We start from the raw sequence: 19,745 nt of genomic DNA, 5'->3' as shown, positions 1-19,745 counted from the left end.
TTGAAGGAGTTTCACATATTCTACGGTACTGTATACATACATGCATATGAATGTACAATTTCAAACAAATTTGAAATTAGAACCAAAAAGAATTCAAGAGGAATATACAATATATATTCAATATCGGATCACCATATACAATATATATTCAATATCGGATGACCATATACAATTTTGAACAAGTTAGTTACAAATTCTGGTGCATATAAAGTTCTACGTCATCGTAATAGTGTTCTCCTCTAGGATCGATGACTTCCTCGCCAACCATCCAGCTAGTTCCTCTTGAAGTGGTCGGAAGCGAGCTTCGGACTAAGCGTCTTCCGGAGGTTATTCCTCAGGATGTTGTTCTCACACGTCTGGTCCCGCTCATTGCAGTATCTCCGGATCCTCTCACAAACATAGTATCCACATAGATTGGTCCCCGGTGGCTGAGTATCCCCAGTCGTCCGCACTGCCATTTTAAAAGATAGCTCTTTTTTGAATTCACCGACCTTGGTATCTACGAACCGTCTCCAAACCCTACGAGGCAAAGAAAATTAAATAAACAAGAGAGTTATTAATTAGTTACTTGATATTAGGAAATGATGAACGAAATAGGCCGATCGATATAGAGCGCAAATGAATGAAAATAATTACTTTTGCAACATTTTTCTCATGTCGCCCCAAAGCGCCGGATCCATATTCAGAGAGTCGTGGACGAGAACTGAGGAGGTCTGAACTTTAATTACCATAAGAATCCAGTGGAACCTGCGGACACGATACATGCACAGTCATGCATAACTCATCGATTAGCCACATACCATGCATGGAGTAAACAAAAGAGAATGTGCTCAAGACAGAAACACTCACCCAAAATGGTAAGGAAATAGAATATCACTTTTCTCTTGCTGTTTTCTAATAAACCGCCACAGGTCTTCCTCCACGTCGGCGGGGTGGTGTTCTAACACATATGAATTAACGATGTGTGGGTCAATGAACCCAACATCATGGATGTTCCTTATTCGCATTTCCCGCTTCTTCATTCTGCATAATATATAGCGTACACAACAAGATAGTTAGGACAATATATATATATATATATATATATAGTGCAGGCAATGAACGAGATGGGGTAGAAATTAATAAATCACTTACAGAACGTAGCAACTGATGATAGATTTGTCGAGGTCGCGCAGATTGAACAGCTGGAACAATTCACTCAGAGGAATTTCTACCCAGTAACGTTTGAAGTGATGCACATATTTAACTTCAGCATAGATATAGTCTTTGGCGTCTTTATGTTTTATGTAACCCTTGTACCAATTTAGCAGACCTTTCATTTGTCGAGGTAGATCCTCTTCCTGCGCAGGCTCGACGAGAGGGCCATTCTTCACATATGTAAATACTACGTCCTTCATTGGCGCCTCATCAAGGCCTAGCGATTGCACGAAGAGTGATACCTAACTCGGCCGCTTGTTCTCTCGGCACTCGTTACAGTCAATCCATGCTGCCGCAGCTGCTATGATATCGGGGGCATCCGGATCGGCGGCTTGCACTATGAGCGGGGCGATCGATTGTTTACTTTGTTCCCCGAGCTGGGCAACTTCTTTCCCCCTTTCTAATTTTGACTCGGCCTCGTCCTTCAAGGCTTTCTTCTCCGCCAACTCTTTCCTGTTCTTGAACGCGAGTGCTTGCCTACGAAGTTCACGTAAATAGTCGTCGTGCGATTCTTCGCGGCTTGGGACGGTGTGTTCAAAAATGACTTAGCCCACTGCTTTTCCTTGTCGTAATATATCGGCTTGGGCTCGCCCTCTATTTTCTTCTTGACGCCCGCCTTCCATTTCTCTAAATCAGCAGCCGCGCCCGCCTCGACTTCCTCGGCACTACTTTCCCAAGGCCTCCCGGGAGAGGCTTCGATGATACCTCCGGTACCTTTGTTTTCTTAGGTACGTAAGGGTCCGGGTTAATAACCCAGACTGCTTCGCTTCTTCGCCGGAGGTGGATTGGGGGGCGGTACCGGTGTCTGATCACCCGCCGGACGAGGACTGGGGGGCGGCGGCGTCGGCTGACGTGAATGAGGTGTATTAGGTGAAGCACCACCGCCACCGTCACCGCCACCGCCACCGTCACCGCCACCGCCACCGCCACCGTCACCGCCACCGCCACCACCACCACCGTACGGGGGTGGACTTGTTGGCGCCTCGCCTGGAAACTTGATAAATTTTTTCTGCCATAGAATGAACTGGCGCTTGACATCTCCAAGTCTTTTCACCCCTTCAGGTGTAGCAATGTCAATGTCCAGGTCCTCAAACCCTTGGACTATCTCCTCCACCGTCACACGAGCATAGCCATCTTGAATGGGGTTGTTGTGGTGGAGTGCTCCAGTGGTAAAGCACTGCCGATGGCTACCTTCATGGACATGTTCCCGATAGGATAATACAGATGACATGCTTTCATCTCCTTTATATCGTCCACGGGGTAGCGAGGAGGCTCCGGTGCAGTAATTTCGACCACCAGAGGCTCCGGCGCAGTAATTTCTATCGTCGGTGCACCAGCCGGTGAGGCCTCCGTGGAAGCCACGCTGCTTCTTCTCCGCTGCTGGCTTCCGAGATCCATTGGATGATCTTCAGCATGTCGCGCCCGAGCTGCATCTCTTTCGGCGACTAGTACACTCACGGTTTTCTTCATCACATCCATTTCCGTTACCAACTTCGCCACAACATCTCGCATCCCGATCCATCTTTCTCTTACGGCTTCGTAACCGTACGGGTCATCGTTCGGGGAACCCTATTTTCCACGGAATGGGCCCCATGCCTCGTATACGTCCTCCGTGTTCGTGGTTCCCGAGGGCTTTTGTCGTGCGTCGTTCTCTCCGTTGAACCCGATCCTCCCCTCTTGAGCCTCCCTCATTGCCTCAATAAGCTTTTTGGTGGGTGTAATTATTTTGCCCTGGTAAACACACTCCCTGTCTCCGGTTCAGCGATCCCCCATGCCCGTACCACCAGCTTTTGGCCCTTGGGTCCCATCCCTCCGTACTGGACGGATTCCTCGCGCCCTCAGCTCGTTCTCCATCTTCTCCCACTTAGGCTGCCAAAAGCGATACCCTCCTGGCCCCATTTTATGATTGTACTCCTTCTTGGCCGCATTTTCCTTATTTTTTTTCGATAGTTCAAGGAACTGCTCCGATTTCTTTTGCTTCACAAATTCTGGCCAATCATGTTGCAGTTTCTCATATTGTCCTTTGAAATTCGGAGTCTTGCCCTGGTTGACAAAGTCATGGGCTAGATTTTGCTTGTATTTCCGAATGCGTTGGCCATCCTAGAAAGAGCGAACTGTTTGACTAGCTTGCGCCTCTCCTTGTTTTCCGCAATCTTGTTACCCTCCTCATCGTATTTGCGGTATTCCGGAGGTAGAACGAAATGTTCCATAAGCTTGTTGAAGCAATCTTTTTTTTCTCTCTTATCGACAAAAGTGAAACCAACACGTGCCTTCTTTGGCTCATTCCACTCTGGCGGGTGATCGAGACGTTGTCTCTAACAACGGCTCCGCATTGGCTGACAAACTTGGTGGCGTTCTTGCTGGGCTCCAGCGGCCTGCCGGTTGCTTCGTCGACAACATCGATGGTGCATGTTTCTCCTGCTTTCATCGTCTTGGTTGCGCCACGCTTTGACGACGTACTCGATTTTTTCGACGATCCGGCCGAGGGCTAAAATAAGAAAGAGAGTCGCGCGCGTTAGTACACACACATTTATTCAAATCAGTTAGTTGTATCACCAGACGCTCAATATGTATATATATATACCTCGGCGCCGGAGGTGGTTGCTACTTCCAATTGAAGATCGTCGTTTATCGACGTTTCTTCGGCATCATCTTGCTGACGGCGCCCTTCATCTTCACCCTCAAGGTTCAGATAAGAAGAGATATCATCTTCTTCTTCTCCGGTCGGCACAAATGGAATATCACCATTTATGATGCCGAACATATGGTCTTCAGCGTCCGGATCATAGTTGTCCAGAATCGGGTCAGCTCTATCGTCCGCCATATGTCAGTCCTGAAAACATGTAGTCAAAACAAATTAATTAAGTGAACAAGGGCGGTGGCGGTGGCGAAAGGGCGGTGGCAAAAGGAGAGGGCGAGGAAGGGGTGGGAGAGGGTGTCGCGGCGGATTCATCGGACAAGTGCCGTGGCGAGGGGGGGAAGGGCGACGTGAACCGGTTGGGCAAACAGAGACGGCGCGGTCTCGTGCGCGCGCGGCGCGCGGCCAGCGTCTCGTTGTGCGTGCACGGGCGGCGACGACTTACGGCGGCCGGGCGGAGGTGGCGGTTATAAGTTACAAAGTTTTAAGTTTTTTGTTATAAGTTACAAAGTTTTAAGTTTTTTTGTTAAGTGTATAGTTAAAATTAAAACTAATTAATCCTGGCGGTGGCGAAAGGGGGGCGGTGGCGGTGGTAAAAGGGCGGTGGCTGTGGCGAAAGGGCGGTGGCGAAAGGGGGGCGGCGATGGCGAAAGGACGGTGGCCCTCACCACAACCCCTCCGTATACGCGCGGGTCGGTGTGTGCATGCATGTCTCTCTCTCCATCTCTAAAAAAACAAAAAAGCGCCGCCCCCGCCCCCTCCGTATACGCGCGGGGTACCGGGTTTGACGTCGTTATTAAGTTTGACGCGCGGGGTACGTACCGGTTCCGTTTGACGCGCGGGGTACCGGTTCCGTAAAATAACTAATTCATGTTAAGTTATTTTTTTGTTAAGTTAATTATTTATTTGTTAAGTTAATTTTTTCTTAAGTTAATTATTTATTTGTTAAGTTAATTATTTATTTGTTAAGTTACAATTTAATTAAGTTACAAATTTAATTAGTTAAAAAAACAAAAAAAACAAAAAAACAAACAAAAAGTGGGCCAGCGCCCGGCCCTTCTCTCTCCTTGCTCTCTCCGTGCGCCGCCGCCGAGAGCGCAGCGCGCGTGGTGATCGCCGGCGGTCCGGGATCGAGAGGGTGGCAGCGCGTGCAGCGCGACGCGTGTGGAGTGCGGCGGCGCCGGCGAGTGCGGGCGGGCGCGGCGAGTGCGGGCCGGCGGCGCATGCAGCCGGTGAGTTGGGGGCGCGCTCGTCGAAGGGCGCGGCGAGAAATCGCCGACGCACGGGGATGCGCGCGGCAACGGCGGGGCGGCGGCGTCGTTGGCGTCGGCGGCTCGGCGCGGCGACGGTCGGCGGCTCGGGCGCGGCGATGGTCGGCGGCGGTGGATCGGGGCAGGGCTTCGCTGCAGATTCGTTCGCGCGGAGAAGAAGAGGAACTGGCCGCTCAGGCGTGTCGCGCGCGTATTTATAACCCACACCTTTAGTCGCGGTTGGGGAGGCGACCCGCGACGAAAGGGTACCCTTTAGTCGCGGTTGGCCAGACCAACCGCGACTAAAGGATTTTTTCACGGTTTTTCGTTCCTCACAAGAACGATTTTTAGTCGCGGTTGGCATGGCCAACCGCGACTAAAGGTATTTTTCAAAATACTTTTCTTTTTCAAAATCTTAAAAATACAAATAATATATCAAAAAAATCAGAAAAATAAAACTAATTCATTTCAAAATTTTAAAAATACAAATAATATATCAAAAAATCAGAAAAAAAAACTAATGCAATTCAAAATCTTAAAAATACAAATAATATATCAAAAAACTAAGAAAAATAAAACTAATTCAATTCAAAATGTTTAAAATACATATAATATATCAAAAAATTCATAAAAATAAAACTAATTCAATTCAAAATCTTAAAAATACAAATAATATATCAAAAAAATCATAAAAATAAAACTAATTCAATACAAAATCTTAAAAATACAAATAATATATCAAAAAATTCATAAAAATAAAACTAATTCAATTCAAAATCTTAAAAATACAAATAATATATCAAAAAATTTAGAAAAATAAAACTAATTCAATTCAAAAATTTAAAAATACAAATTATCAAAAAATTCATAAAAATAAAACTAATTCAATTCAAAAGTTCGTTGGCCCCCTCTTCCCGCCTCTTTCCGCCGACCCCCTCTTCCCTCCTCGTCTTCCCGCCATTTCTTCCCTGTCTTCCCGCCTCTTTCTTCCCGCCAATTGTTTCCCGCCAATTTCTTCCGGCCTCTTTCTTCCCGCCAATTTTTTCCCCGCCAATTTCTTCCCGCCACTTTCTCCCCGCCTCTTTCTTCCCGCCTCCGTCTTCCCGCTCCCATTTTTCCCGCCATTTGTCACTACATATAGGTAGCCCGCTTGGCGCATCACATCTCTGCAATCTCTCATCACTCTCTCATGGCTTCCACCGCACCCACTCTAACCTACCAGCAGGTGGAGGAGCTTTGCGCCTCGAACTACCCTTGCCCTCCGGGCTACCGCGTCCCTGCCGGCTGGAGCCTAAGCGCCGGCGGCGTGCCGGTCCCCTCCCGTCCCTCGTGGTACCGCGCGCCGGCGGCCATCACGAACCACTACTACCTCGACCTCACGCCGGAGCAGCGGATGAATCCTCGCCGGCATCCCGATAACCGGCATACTTGGGACGCCTTCTTCATCAATCGGCGTGAGAGGGCGCTCGCTGTATGAGGAGGACGGTCGCCTCCCGGAAACTTCCACGAGGCCGGCCGTCGGCTATGGTGGTACGGCCGGACTCGCAGAGCGTCATGGACTACATCACGGCCGGCGATATCCCCGCCTGCGCTACCCTCGGTTCGAGCCACGAGCGCCGCCCGACGACAGCGACGACAAGCAGCGACGATGACGCCGGCAACTTAGAAGGCGACGACTACCAGTACAATGGCGGCGGCTATGAAGACTACGAGTATGCATATTATACGCCTAGGCAGGAGTATGACTAAATCACTCCAAATTTCATGTATGTAGGAGTATGACTTAGTCACTCCAAATTTCCTATATGCAGGAGTATGACTTATTAGTCACTCCAAATTTCATGTATGCAGGAGTATGACTTAGTCACTCCAAATTTCATGTATCATCAGTGCTATCTCGAGTCAATTGAATCATTCGAAAATGGACACCAAACACATCACGGGTAATATAATTCACATGATTCATTCAACAAAGTTTGGTACAATAAATTATTACACATCATTTCTTCCCTTGTGTCCCTGCTTGCTTACGATTGTGCCGTATCCATGGAGCATCCTCATCATTTAACTTAATGCTTGGGTCGGTGTTCACTTTGAAGGGCGGAATTTCAGCAAACATATTATAATCTTCTGACATGTCTGTCTTGTCCTCCACTCCCACGATGTTTCTTTTCCCTGAAAGAACAATGTGGCGCTTTGGATCATCGCATGATGTACTGATCGTTTTCTTATCTTTCCGTTTCCTCGGTTTGCTACTCATGTCCTTCACATAGAAAACCTGAGCGACATCTTTCGCTAGGACGAATGGCTCGTCAAGGTAACCAAGATTGTTGAAATCCACCATTGTCATTCCGTATTGCTGGTCCACCTTTACCCCACCTCCTGTTAGCTTGAACCATTTGCACCGGAACAAAGGGACCCTAAAGGAGGGTCCATAGTCAAGTTCCCATATCTCCTCTATGTAACCATAATATGTGACCTTTTGCCCATTCTCGGTTGCTGCATCAAAGCGGACACCACTGTTTTGGTTGGTGCTCTTTTATCTTGGGCGATCGTGTAAAATGTATTCCCATTTATCTCGTACCCTTGGAAAGTCGTTATAGTCGAAGATGGTGTCTTGGCCAACATGTACAGCTGATCTACAACCTTATTGTCACTCATTAAATGTTTTCTCAACCAACTACCGAAAGTCTCCATGTGGGCCTTCCTAATCCAGGATTCAGGCTTCCTAGGGTTGTCCGAGCGTAAAATATTCTTGTGTTTCTCAAAGTACGGAGCCACCAAGCTGGAATTGGTCGAACCGTGTGGTGTGCTTCGATAGAGAATGGCCGTCCATACATATCATTGATTTCCTTCCGATCGTGCCTTTTCCACTTAGTCTCCCCTCGTGCCGCGATCGAGGAAGACCAATCGGCTTAAGGTCAGGAACAAAGTCAACACAAAACTCAATTACCTCCTCATTTCCATAGCCCTTGGCGATGCTTCCTTCTGGCCTAGCACGGTTACGAACATATTTCTTTAATACTCCCATGAACCTCTCGAAGGGGAACATATTGTGTAGAAATACAGGACCGAGAATGGAAATCTCATCGACTAGGTGAACCAGGAGGTGCGTCATAATATTGAAGAAGGATGGCGGGAACACCAACTCGAAACTGACAAGACATTGGATCACATCGTTCTGTAACCGTGGTAGAACTTCTGGATTGATTACCATCGAGAGATTGCATTGAGGAATGCACATAGCTTCACAATGGCTACTCGAACATTTTCCGGCAGAGCCCCTCAAAGCAATCGGAAGCAATTGCGTCATAATCACGTGCAAGGGGTCGTGAGACTTCAGGTTTTGGAACTTTTTCTCCGCCATGTTTATTATTCCCTTTATATTGGACGAGAATCCTGACGGGACCTTCATACTGCTCAGGCATTCAAAAAAGATGACCTTCTCTTCTTTGGTCAGAGCGTAGCTGGCACGACCTTGAAACCGTTCCGGATGCTGGTCATCAGGGTCTTTCAAACTTTGCTGGTCCTGCCGTGCTTCCTTTGTATCATTTGACTTCCCATACACGCCCAAGAAGCTTAGGATGTTCACGCAAATATTCTTCGTAACGTGCATCACGTCGATTGCAGAGCGGACTTCTAGGACTTTCCAATATTCTAGCTCCCAGAATATAGATTTCTTCTTCCACATGGCTACGTGCCCGTCAGCTCCCTTCGGAACTGATTGTCCGCCAGGACCCTTTCCAAAGATGACTTTCAAACCCTTGACCATATCAAATACCTCAGCACCAGTGTGTTCCGCAGGCTTCGGCCGGTGATCTGCCTTGCCGTTGTAATGCTTGCCTTTCTTTCTTACTGGATGACCTTTCGGAAGAAATCGACGATGCCCAAGGTACACGTTCTTCTTACAATTTGGCAAATGTACACTTTCAGTCTCATGTAAGCAGTGCGTGCATGCATTGTATCCCTTATTTGACAGTCCCGAAAGGTTACTAAGAGCAGGCCAATCGTTGATGGTTACGAAAAGCAACGCTCGTAGGTCAAATTCCTCTTCTTTGTGCTCATCCCACACACGGACACCAGGTCTGCCCCACAGTTGTAAAAGTTCATCAACTAATGGCCTTAGGTACACATCGATGTCGTTGCCGGGTTGCTTCGGACCTTGGATGAGCACTGGCATCATAATGAACTTCCGCTTCATGCACAACCAAGGAGGAAGGTTGTAGATGCATAGAGTCACGGGCCAGGTACTATGGCTGGAGCTCTGCTCGCCAAAAGGATTCATGCCATCCGTACTTAGACCAAATCTTATGTTCCTTGCGTCAGCTGCAAAATCTTTGAACTCTGTCGATCTTTCTCCATTGCGTTCCATCTGCGGGGTGTCTCAACTCCCCGTCCGACTTACGGTCCTCTTTGTGCCATCGCAACAACTTGGCATGCTCTTTGTTCCTGAACAGACGTTTCAACCGTGGTATTATAGGAGCATACCACATCACCTTGGCGGGAACCCTCTTCCTGGGTTTCTGGCCCTCAACATCATCACCAGGGTCATCGCCTCTGATCTTATAACGCAATGCAGTGCATACCGGGCATTCATTCAAATTCTCGTATTCACCGCGGTAGAGGATGCAGTCGTTGATGCATGCATGTATCTTCAGAACCTCTAAACCTAGAGGGCAGACAACCTTCTTTGCTTCGTACGTAGTGGCGGGCAACTCGTTATTCTTTGGAAACATATTCTTCAACATTTTCAGCAAGTTTTCAAATGCCGAGTCAGCTACACCTGCCTGTGCCTTCCATCTCAGCAAATCCAGTGTGCAGCCCAGCTTTTTCAGACCATCATCGCATCCGGGGTACAGCGCCTTCCTGTGATCCTCTAACATGCGATCCAAATTCTCCCTCTCTTTTTCAGTTTCGCAGCGTCTCCGTGCATCAGCAATGGTCCGACCAAGATCATCAACGGGATCATCACGTGCCTCTTCTTCACCTTCCCCTTCACCTTCAGCATCCTCCATGAAAGTATCACCGAAATGAGAAAGATAGCTTTCATCATTGAAATCATCCCCTTCTTCATCTTCTTCCATTATAACCCCTCTTTCTCCATGCTTGGTCCAACAATTATAGCTTGGCATGAAACCGTGCCGAAGCAGGTGCATGTGAACATCTCTTGAGGAAGAGTAACCCTTCTGATTCTTACACTTAACACATGGACAGATAACAAAACCCTCCTGCTTGTTCGCATTAGCCACTACGAGGAAATCTTTCAAACCCGTACTGAACTCGCCGGAGAGTCGGTTACCGTACATCCATTGCCGATTCATCTGCATTATTATAATATAAAATATATAATTAACCATGCATCATGCATTTGTTAAACTAACTAGCTACAAACAATATAAATTAAACAATGAACTACACACACATGCACATTTTATCAACGACACATCAAAGGTTCAAGTTGCTAACCGCGATCGAGGAGGAAAAAATAAATGAGAAAGCTCAAGTGTGGCTCCAACACTTCATATCATGTTTGTTTCATGCTCTTGGGGCATTTCATCAAACACCTTATGTGCATAAGAGGAACCAAAAGCAAACCTAACACCCACTTGTGAAGCTTGTGAAGAGAATGGCACCAAATGGCTAAGTGTTGGCTGCTGGGTGGGTATATATAGGGGAGGGGCTTTAGTCCCGGTTGGCCTGGCCAACCGCGACTAAAGGCCTTCGGGCACCTTTAGTCGCGGTTGGCCTGGCCAACCGCGACTAAAGACCCCCCACGTGCACCGGCTGGCCACCGTGCGCCCTGGGCCCAGGCCTTTGGTCGCGGTTCTCCTCCCGAACCGCGACTAAAGGTGCCATTAGTCGCGGCTCCTTTACCTTCGCGACTTATGGGGCTTCCCGGAAGCCTGTTTTTCCACCAGTGTGGCTGAATTCTTTGAAATTTCAGGTCTGACACAACAACGGGAATTTAGTTCAATATTAGAATGGCCCGTCAACAGCGTGTGTGTCCAGTAATTTGATTGTTTGATTGTGATACAAAATCTCTTATTTATTTAATTATTTTAAATGTTTCATGACCGTCATTTTTTACTTTATATTCTCAGACAAAATTATTATCAATAGGCATGCAAAATTTTGGTGTGGCATACCCTTTGCCAAAATTCTAGGTCCGTCAGCCTTATATGTAAAAACGGAGGAGTATATGGAATATGGAGAAGTAGTCTTCACTTGAATTAATTAATAAACGTGTATAGGTTGATAATTTAAACAAACACTTACAACACAAATATATGCTGGCCGCCTTCCACTAGGTTGCTAGTTTTGTCATCACATTCATATACGAATATCTAAGGCAGACACGCAAGATATAATTAACAACCGAGTTCGGATATAATTAACAAACAAGATATAATTAACTGGAGTATCCATCGCCTAAGTAAGCGCGTAACAATCATCACAATGCACCACATCATAATTTAAATTAGACAATCCACAACAAGCTATGGTTCGGATGTATGCGGTTTCTGCAGAAAAAAAAAGCACATACTAATTCTAAGATGTTTTTTTTGGAATATAGCTTTATTTGGCATGTGGAATTAAGTAGTATGTCTTTTATGTAGCTGTTCTTACTATACATTGCAAGTTTGGCCAGCCATACTCACCCCGTCTCACAAAAGTTGTCTATGATTTTATCAAAATTCAGATATATCTAGACAATTTAGTAGGTAGATATATTTAAATTTAGTCAATACTTCAACAAGTTTTATAAAACGAAGGAAGTAAGACGGATGGAAAAAAGTTACTTTTTGTCAATGCTTAGTCGATCGGTCGTGTATTAGTTAAGAATATGTGTTATTAGGAAGGAAGCACAACTCAACGACCGAGCTTGCTGAATGAGTGAGTGCTCACTGAACCCAATAATTAAAGTGCCACCTGCTGCACTTACATGTTTTAGATCCAACTGACCATACTGTATTTGCCTATTGGGCTTATTAGATAAGGTTTATAAGGTATGCTAATTAATTCTGTGCGGTGGCCGCCACTATCCGGCCTTTAACTTTTCTGTTAACTCCCTCGGTCTATCTAAACAAGGTCATTTAGGGACACGGCGTTTCTGGTCACGAGCTCATATGCTCCTGTTTTTCTGGACCAATGAGAGACCATGCAGGTCTGTGCCTCCTATCATTTTTCAACTGACACGGTATGTCAATAACTCATAAAATACATCTACGCTGTATAGACTTTAGCATGTACGATGGGCCAGGGTCATCACATGCTCGGAAAACCGTCTGTACCAATGTCAGGGTCGCTGATGTGAGCGTGTTGCTGCTTGACACATGAGCGGTAGTTTCTGTCAGCCGGTGTTCATGTTGTTTTTAATTTTGGAGAGAGGAGAGGAAGTGCACTGTGCACGTTAATGTCAATGGATGCATCCACATTTCACACTAGAATTCAAAGCTGTGAGCCACTTCACAGTGTGTGAATTTCTAAATAAAGAAACGGAGTGATACACCGTGAATAGACCAACGTATACACAGGTTGGAACCAATCTCTAGACACATGAATGACTAGGATAACGAGCGCATATGAGCTCGGGATCAGTTATGCATTTTCGGGTCATTTAGTTTTATTTTAAGTCATACATTTTTAGATTTGGCTAAAAAAAGTAACATGTACAATACCTAATGATGTTATAAAAGCATATTTGATGATATACTTGGTGATACTGGTTTCTACATTTTTGATATTATTTCTGTAAATTTGACCAAAACTGAACTGTTTTGGTACTATTACGATTCTCCCTATAGTACGTACTAGCTAGAAATGTTCTACATTTTTGTTTTGTTTTTGAGGTAATGGGCAGCACCCTTTCATTCATACATGAACTTGTTCGTTACATATAATGGTCCTGATTACATCAGGTGACTCATTAAACCAACAGAGCATGAGCTGCCTCATTACATGACCGATTAACATGGATAATGGTACAAGATACAAACTTTGTAGCCCAGTTTTTAGTGTTATACACAATAGCTCCTACATGAGACCTATCTAAGCCTGGAGACCTGATCTTGTTGATCAAAGATAAGCAGTCAGATGCTACCATGATCTTCTGTATGCCAATGTCTCTAGCAAAGAGCAAGACTTGTCGTAGTGCTATGGCTTCTGCAATTTCAGGATCTTGAACTCGCTAAAAAAGCCCATATTAGCTGCCCGCATCTTCCGCTAATGGTCACGTATCACAACACGAAAATCCATTCTTGCAGACTGAGAGAAGATCGCAACATCCACATTAACCAGCATCAACCCTTTTGGCGGCGAAGACCATTTTTGGATTGACTTCGAGGTCTCACATCTGGTGGAATTGGTCGAACACAAAGAAATCAGATTGATAAATTCAACATAAGCTTTGATCTTACTCACGGTACGATAAGGAGGGATTAAGGCCTCACCATTACGGTAGGCATTTCTATTCTCCAAATTCCACTGCCATGATCATTGCATTGAAGTCTGTAGCATTTGTCATCCACTCTAATATCCATTGTCTAATGTGAATAAAACTTCTTAGGTTCAGGCAGATACCATAGTCTTTTTTTATAGTTTTTTTCAGATTTCTTTAACATAGTGGCAATATAGGAAACAATGTTCAACAGTTTCCTCCTTATTGCAAAAGTAGCAATCATACCTTATGTGTAAAGACCGCACACAAAATTGATAGCCTGTAGGGAGACAGTCATGGGACATTCTCCATAATATTACCTTCATTTTATTTGGACAATCAATTGCCCACATCTTCTTCCAAGCTTTCTCCATGTATTTATGTTCTGACAATAGCACCTTCGCCATCTGCACTTTGATATCTCTAGAAGTTATGTGTTCTTGCAAGGTTATAAGCTGATCTGACTGTATAAACACCATTCTTTGTATGAGTTCATGAAGTAAAATCCCTGCATCCTTCTATACTTAATGGAATACTAAGAATTTTCTCAGCTAAATTATCTGAGAATTTAGTTCTGATAACTTCTTCATTCCATTGGTGTGGTTCTTCTATAATTAAGGAGCTCACCAAAGGGCTATCTCTGTGTGAAGTGCGTTGTAGAATCCCAGGAATCATCTCAGGAATCCAATTGTCTTCATAAATATGTATTTCTTTGCCATCTCCAACTCTCCAAAGTAGCCCCTTTTACAGCAACTGCTTCCCATACATCAGGCCGCGCCATGTGTAAGAGGATGACCGTGGACATTTTACAGTCCAAAAATCACCCTCGGGATAATATCTACCTTTTAATACCTTGGCACACAAAGAGTTAGCATCAGTTAAGAGGCGCCAACACTGCTTTCCTAGCATGGCTTGATTGAATATTGCCATGTCTCTAAAACCCATGCCCCCTAAATACTTTGGTGAAGAAAGCCAATTCCATGCTTTCCAATGTATTTTCCTCCTCCCATATTATACACGCCACCAAAAATTGGAGATAGGTATTCTCATATTTTCACAAACACCCATAGGAAGCTGAAAGCAACTCATCACATATGTCGGAATCGCCTGTGCTACTGATTTTACCATAACTTCTTTTCTAGCCCTTGACAATGGTCTATCACTGCAACCATTGAGTCTTTTCCATAGCCGACCAGTGAGAAATTTAAAGCATTTTCATTGGAGAACGACCCAACCAAGTCGGGATACCGAGATAAGTATCCTGCAATGTGTCATCATGGACTCCTAGCTTGTGTTTCACCCTCTCCTTCATTTGCTCACTACAATGCTTGCCAGAAAATATAGATGATTTCTGAAGATTGATCTTCTGTCCGGACCCATCGCAATATGTTTGAAGGGCTGATTTTAAAGTATCTACACTATTTTCATCTCCTTTGGCAAAGAAAACACTATCATCAACAAAAAAGGAGATGGGAGATTGGAGGGCCACTTCTGCCATTGCGAATACCCTTCAAATCCCCAGAGGCTTCTTTTTTCTGTAATAAACAAGATAAACCTTCAGTGCACAACAAAAATAGATAGGGACTAATGGGACCCCCTTGCCTTATGCCTCTCGTGGGTATAAAAGTGAAAGAACATCTCTCGGATTATGGTTTTGTACGTTTGGTGACAATATATGTGATTCACTAATGTGTGGTGATATAGTGCAGAAAATATATGTGGTTGAATTTGTGTGGAGAATCAAAGGAAAAGGGTGCAGGAAAATCATCCCAGGCCGGATAATCCTGGCCCGGATATTTCCAAAATGTCCGACCCCTAAAAATAGGCTAAGGACCTGAGCGGCCAGATGATACGTCTCAAACGTATCTATAATTTCTTATGTTCCATGCTAGTTTTATGACAATACTCACATGTTTTATATACACTTTATAATGATTTTATGCGTTTTCCGGAACTAACCTATTAACAAGATGCCACAGTGCCAGCTCCTGTTTTCTGTTGTATTTGGTTCCAGAAAGGCTGTTCGGTCAATATTCTCGGAATTCGACGAAACAAAAGCCCAAGACCTTATTTTCCCCGGAATGTTCCAGAACACCGAAGGAGAGCCGGAGGGGGGCCAAGGGGGACCCACACCATAGGGGGGCGCGGGTCCCACCCTGGCCGCGCCGCCATGTGGTGAGGGAGCCCTGTTGCCCCTCCGACTCCGCCTCTTCGCCTATATAATCCCTCGTGACCTAAAAACCCGATACGAATTGACGAAACTCCAGAAAGACTCCAGGGGCGCCGCCGCCATCGCGAAACTCCAATTCGGGGGACAGAAGTCTCTGTTTCGGCACCCTGCAGAGACGGCGAAGTGCCCCCGGAGTCATCTCCATCGACACCACCGCCATCTTCATCGCCGCTGCTGACTCCCATGATGAGGAGGGAGTAGTTCTCCCCCGAGGCTGAGGGCTCTACCGGTAGCTATGTGGTTCATCTCTCTCTCCCATGGTGTGATCTTTATGTGATCATGAGCTTTGTATCACTATTAATCTATGTGCTACTCTAGTGATGTTATTAAAGTAGTCTATTCCTCCCCCATGATGTAATGTTGACAGTGTGTGCATCATGTAGTACTTGGCGTAGGTTATAATTGTAATCTCTTGCAGATTATGAAGTTAACTATTACTATGATAGTATTGATGAGATCTATTCCCCCTTTCATAGCTATTGTTGACAGTGTGTATGCTACATTAGTACTCGGTCTAAATTGCAACGGTCTATTATGCACTCTAGAGGTTACTTTAATATGAACTCCGGATGTTGTGGAGCTTGTTTACTCCGGCTTGAGGTGTGCTTTTATAGCCCTACACAATGAATGGTGTTTGTTATCCAACAAGAGAGTGTAGAAAGTAGCATTTATTTATTCAGTTATGTGATCAATGTTGAGAGAGTCCACTAGTGAAAGTATGATCCCTAGGCCTTGTTTCTAAGTATTGAAACACAGTTTCCAACAAGTTCTGTTACATGTTTGCTTGCTGCCATCTTTATTTCAGATTGCAATTACTACTTACAATCATCCATATTACTTGTATTTCACTATCTCTTCGCCGAACTAGTGCACCTATACATCTGACAAGTGTATTAGGTGTGTTGGGGACACAAGAGACTTCTTGTATCGTAATTGCAGGGTTGCTTGAGAGGGATATCTTTGACCTCTACCTCCCTGAGTTCGATAAACCTTGGATGATTCACTTAAGGGAAACTTGCTGCTGTTCTACAAACCTCTGCTCTTGGAGGCCCAACACTGTCTACAGGAATAGAAGCGTGCGTAGACATCAAGCTATTTTCTGGCGCCGTTGCCGGGGAGGTAAGGTAAAAGGTATTCACGTCCTCCGACTACTAAGCTATTTCCTAGCACTGTTGCCGGTGTGTGAGTGCTCGAAGCTATTTCCTTTAGATCCTGCAATTGCATCTTTTTGTTTCTTGTTTTTATTTTTCACTAGTTAGGCATAATGGAAAATAACAGTGAACTTTTTAATCTATTTCCTGAGTTAAGACATGAATTGTTTGATGCGAAAATTAAAAAACCTATGGAACCTTATTTGCATGCTAGTATCAATGTTATTAGTATGAACGCAATTACTGGTAATGCTATGGAGAAGTCTAAGCTTGGGGAAGCTAGTTTTTATGATCTTTTTAGCTTCCAATCTTTAGGGGAGAAAATTTGCTCTAATAATACTTTATCTCCCATATGCGATAACTCTAATGATGCTTGTGATATTTTAAATCCACCTGTTGAAAGTATTCGATATAAAATACCTATTAAAATTATTGAACGTGTTGTGGATAACCGCTACGAAGGGGATGGAACTGTCCATCCTGGAGATCATTTACTGTTTTTACATGAATTATGCGGGTTATTCAAATGTGCAGGTATTTCTATGGATGAAGTTAGGAAGAAACTATTCTCTATATCGCTGTCTGGTAAAGCAGCGCATTGGTACAAATTGCTGAAGAATGGGGATTCCCTTGATTGGAAGGACATTGTGCCTCTATTTTATTCTAAATTCTATCCTCCAAGTGAAATTCACAAAGACCGAAACCTCATATATAATTTCTGGTCTCAAGCATGGGGAGATTGAAGTCTTTAATACTCAAATGCCCCATTCATAAGCTTTCTGGTAATATCATCATTGATAATTTCTATGCAAGACTTTATTTTCAAGACAAGACCTTGCTGGATACTACTTGTTCTGGATCATTCACGCGCAATAAAGAAGAGATTAAAAGGGACCTTCTTGATCGGATTCAGGAGAACGCTGAAGATTGGGAGAACGACAAAGGTAAAGAATCAGGTATAAACTATGAATATGAATGCGTTAAGTGTTTCATTGAAACTGTTGATTTTCAAGAGCTTAGTGCTAAATATGGTATTGATCCTCAAATTATGGTCGATTGCTATAGAGCCTTTGCGTCTCATATTAATGTTCCTAAAGAAAATTGGTACATGTATCATGAACCTTTCAAAGACACTTGCATGGAAAATGAAATTGTTGTTAATGATTGCAATTAATAAACATGCCCAAACTTTTGAAAATACTATTTCTTACAAGCATGTTAATTTTTTTGGAATGCATTGACCTTGTGGAATTAATCAAATCAATGATGAATATTGTATCCATCATAGGAATGAAAAAACTAGAAAGTGGTTTAGGGCTCTAGATGATCTTGGTGAAAAAGTTTGTGCCCTCTATCCTTTTATTTGTGAACTTTGCCATAGAGTGGGTTATTTTAATTTCCAATGCTCCTCCAATGATAATTCGAACCCCATGAGTGCTGCAAATTTGTATTGTGATGATGAAATCCTTCCTAATCAGCATGATGAACTTACTTTATTTTTGGGGTGTGAAGAGTTATCAAGAAAAATATCTTTGTTACATATGAGTGATCTGGATATTAATAGTGTCCTGCATGGGTGTCTTTCTTATTGCATTAAAAATTGCCATACAAATACTTACATACAGAATATTTTAGAAGATGACACTTTGCCAAAATATGATAGGACCGCTGTGTGTTTTAAACTTATTAATGAAAAGGAGGAATCCTCCCAAGTTTCTTATATTGTTTCTGGAAATAAATCAGGTTCTGTGGAGAAGCCTTCCTTCAAGCCTCTTCCTCCTAAAGAAGGGAACGAGGAGAAGGAAAAGAACAAGAAGAAGGGAACGAAGAAGAAGAAGAAGAAGAAGAAGAGGGGAAATAAAAAGAAAGAGGTAACGGCATATCCCCACGTGTATGAGATAACGATAGGCAACCGTAAGTATGTTGCTCCTAATGATTATTATGATAATGAATCTGAGTACAATGATCTTCCTATGCCCTTTACCTACATTAGTGATCATGATTTGAAAGAGCACACTACTTTTGATATTGAAAATCTCTGGGAAACTAATTCTAAAAATGATGATGTTAATAATTGCCATAGTATTAGTACTATCCATGCTTCTTCCCATAATGATATAGAAAGCTCTAAGCTTGGGGATGAGGTGTTTGAAAATCCTTTTGCTACTGATGATTATATGTTTGACACATCTCCTTCTAGTAACAATGATGGTATGATTATAGATGAACATACTGTGGAAGATAACTATTCTACTTCTTATGATGACACTATGCCTCCAATCTTTGATAATTATTATAAAGAATGCTATGACATAGGTTATAATTATCCTTATGAAACTTGTCATAGTTATGATGGGATTGCCAAAAATCATTCCCTTAGTATGCAACTTGTTTATCATGTTCAAATTCTTGATAATGATCGTGCTCCAATTACTATTAATGAGAAAAATTCTTCTTATGCCAAAATTTATGATACTTTTATGCATATGAACCATGATAAGAATGTTTTAAGTAATGGTTATATTGTTGAGTTTGTTCATGATGCTACTGAAAGTTATTATGAGAGAGGAAAACATGGTTATATGCATCTTAATAATATTAAGTTTCCCCTCTTTATGTTGAGAATCTTGAAGTTGCGCTTGTGTTGCCTTTCTATGCTTATTGCATTATGCTTACATGACTTGTTTATTTACATGATTCCTTTTCATAGGAAGTGGGTTAGGCTTGAATTTGTTTCATACTTGCTTTTGATGCTCTCTTTTGCTTCAACTCTTATTTCTTGCGAGTGCATCATTAAAATTGCTGAGCCCATCTTAATGGCTATAAAGAAAGCACTTCTTGG

The 19,745-nt window shown here is 43.6% G+C and overlaps 1 long non-coding RNA gene across 1 annotated transcript; it reads right to left on the bottom strand.

Annotated features, from left to right (window-relative positions):
* Nucleotides 1-316: 316 nt before the first annotated feature.
* LOC127310656 (uncharacterized) lies at nt 317-1,018 on the bottom strand. The gene is made up of 3 exons (XR_011746191.1): nt 850-1,018; nt 637-747; nt 317-519 (listed from the first exon to the last, which is right to left on the bottom strand). It is a non-coding gene; the product is annotated as an uncharacterized lncRNA (long non-coding RNA).
* Between the last annotated feature and the right edge of the window lie 18,727 nt (nt 1,019-19,745).

The sequence above is a fragment of the Lolium perenne genome, chromosome 6 (genome assembly GCF_019359855.2).
Source record: "Lolium perenne isolate Kyuss_39 chromosome 6, Kyuss_2.0, whole genome shotgun sequence".
Lineage (NCBI taxonomy): Eukaryota > Viridiplantae > Streptophyta > Magnoliopsida > Poales > Poaceae > Lolium > Lolium perenne.
Note: the sequence above shows the minus strand (reverse complement) of the source record. Positions and strands in the feature narration are given on the sequence as shown.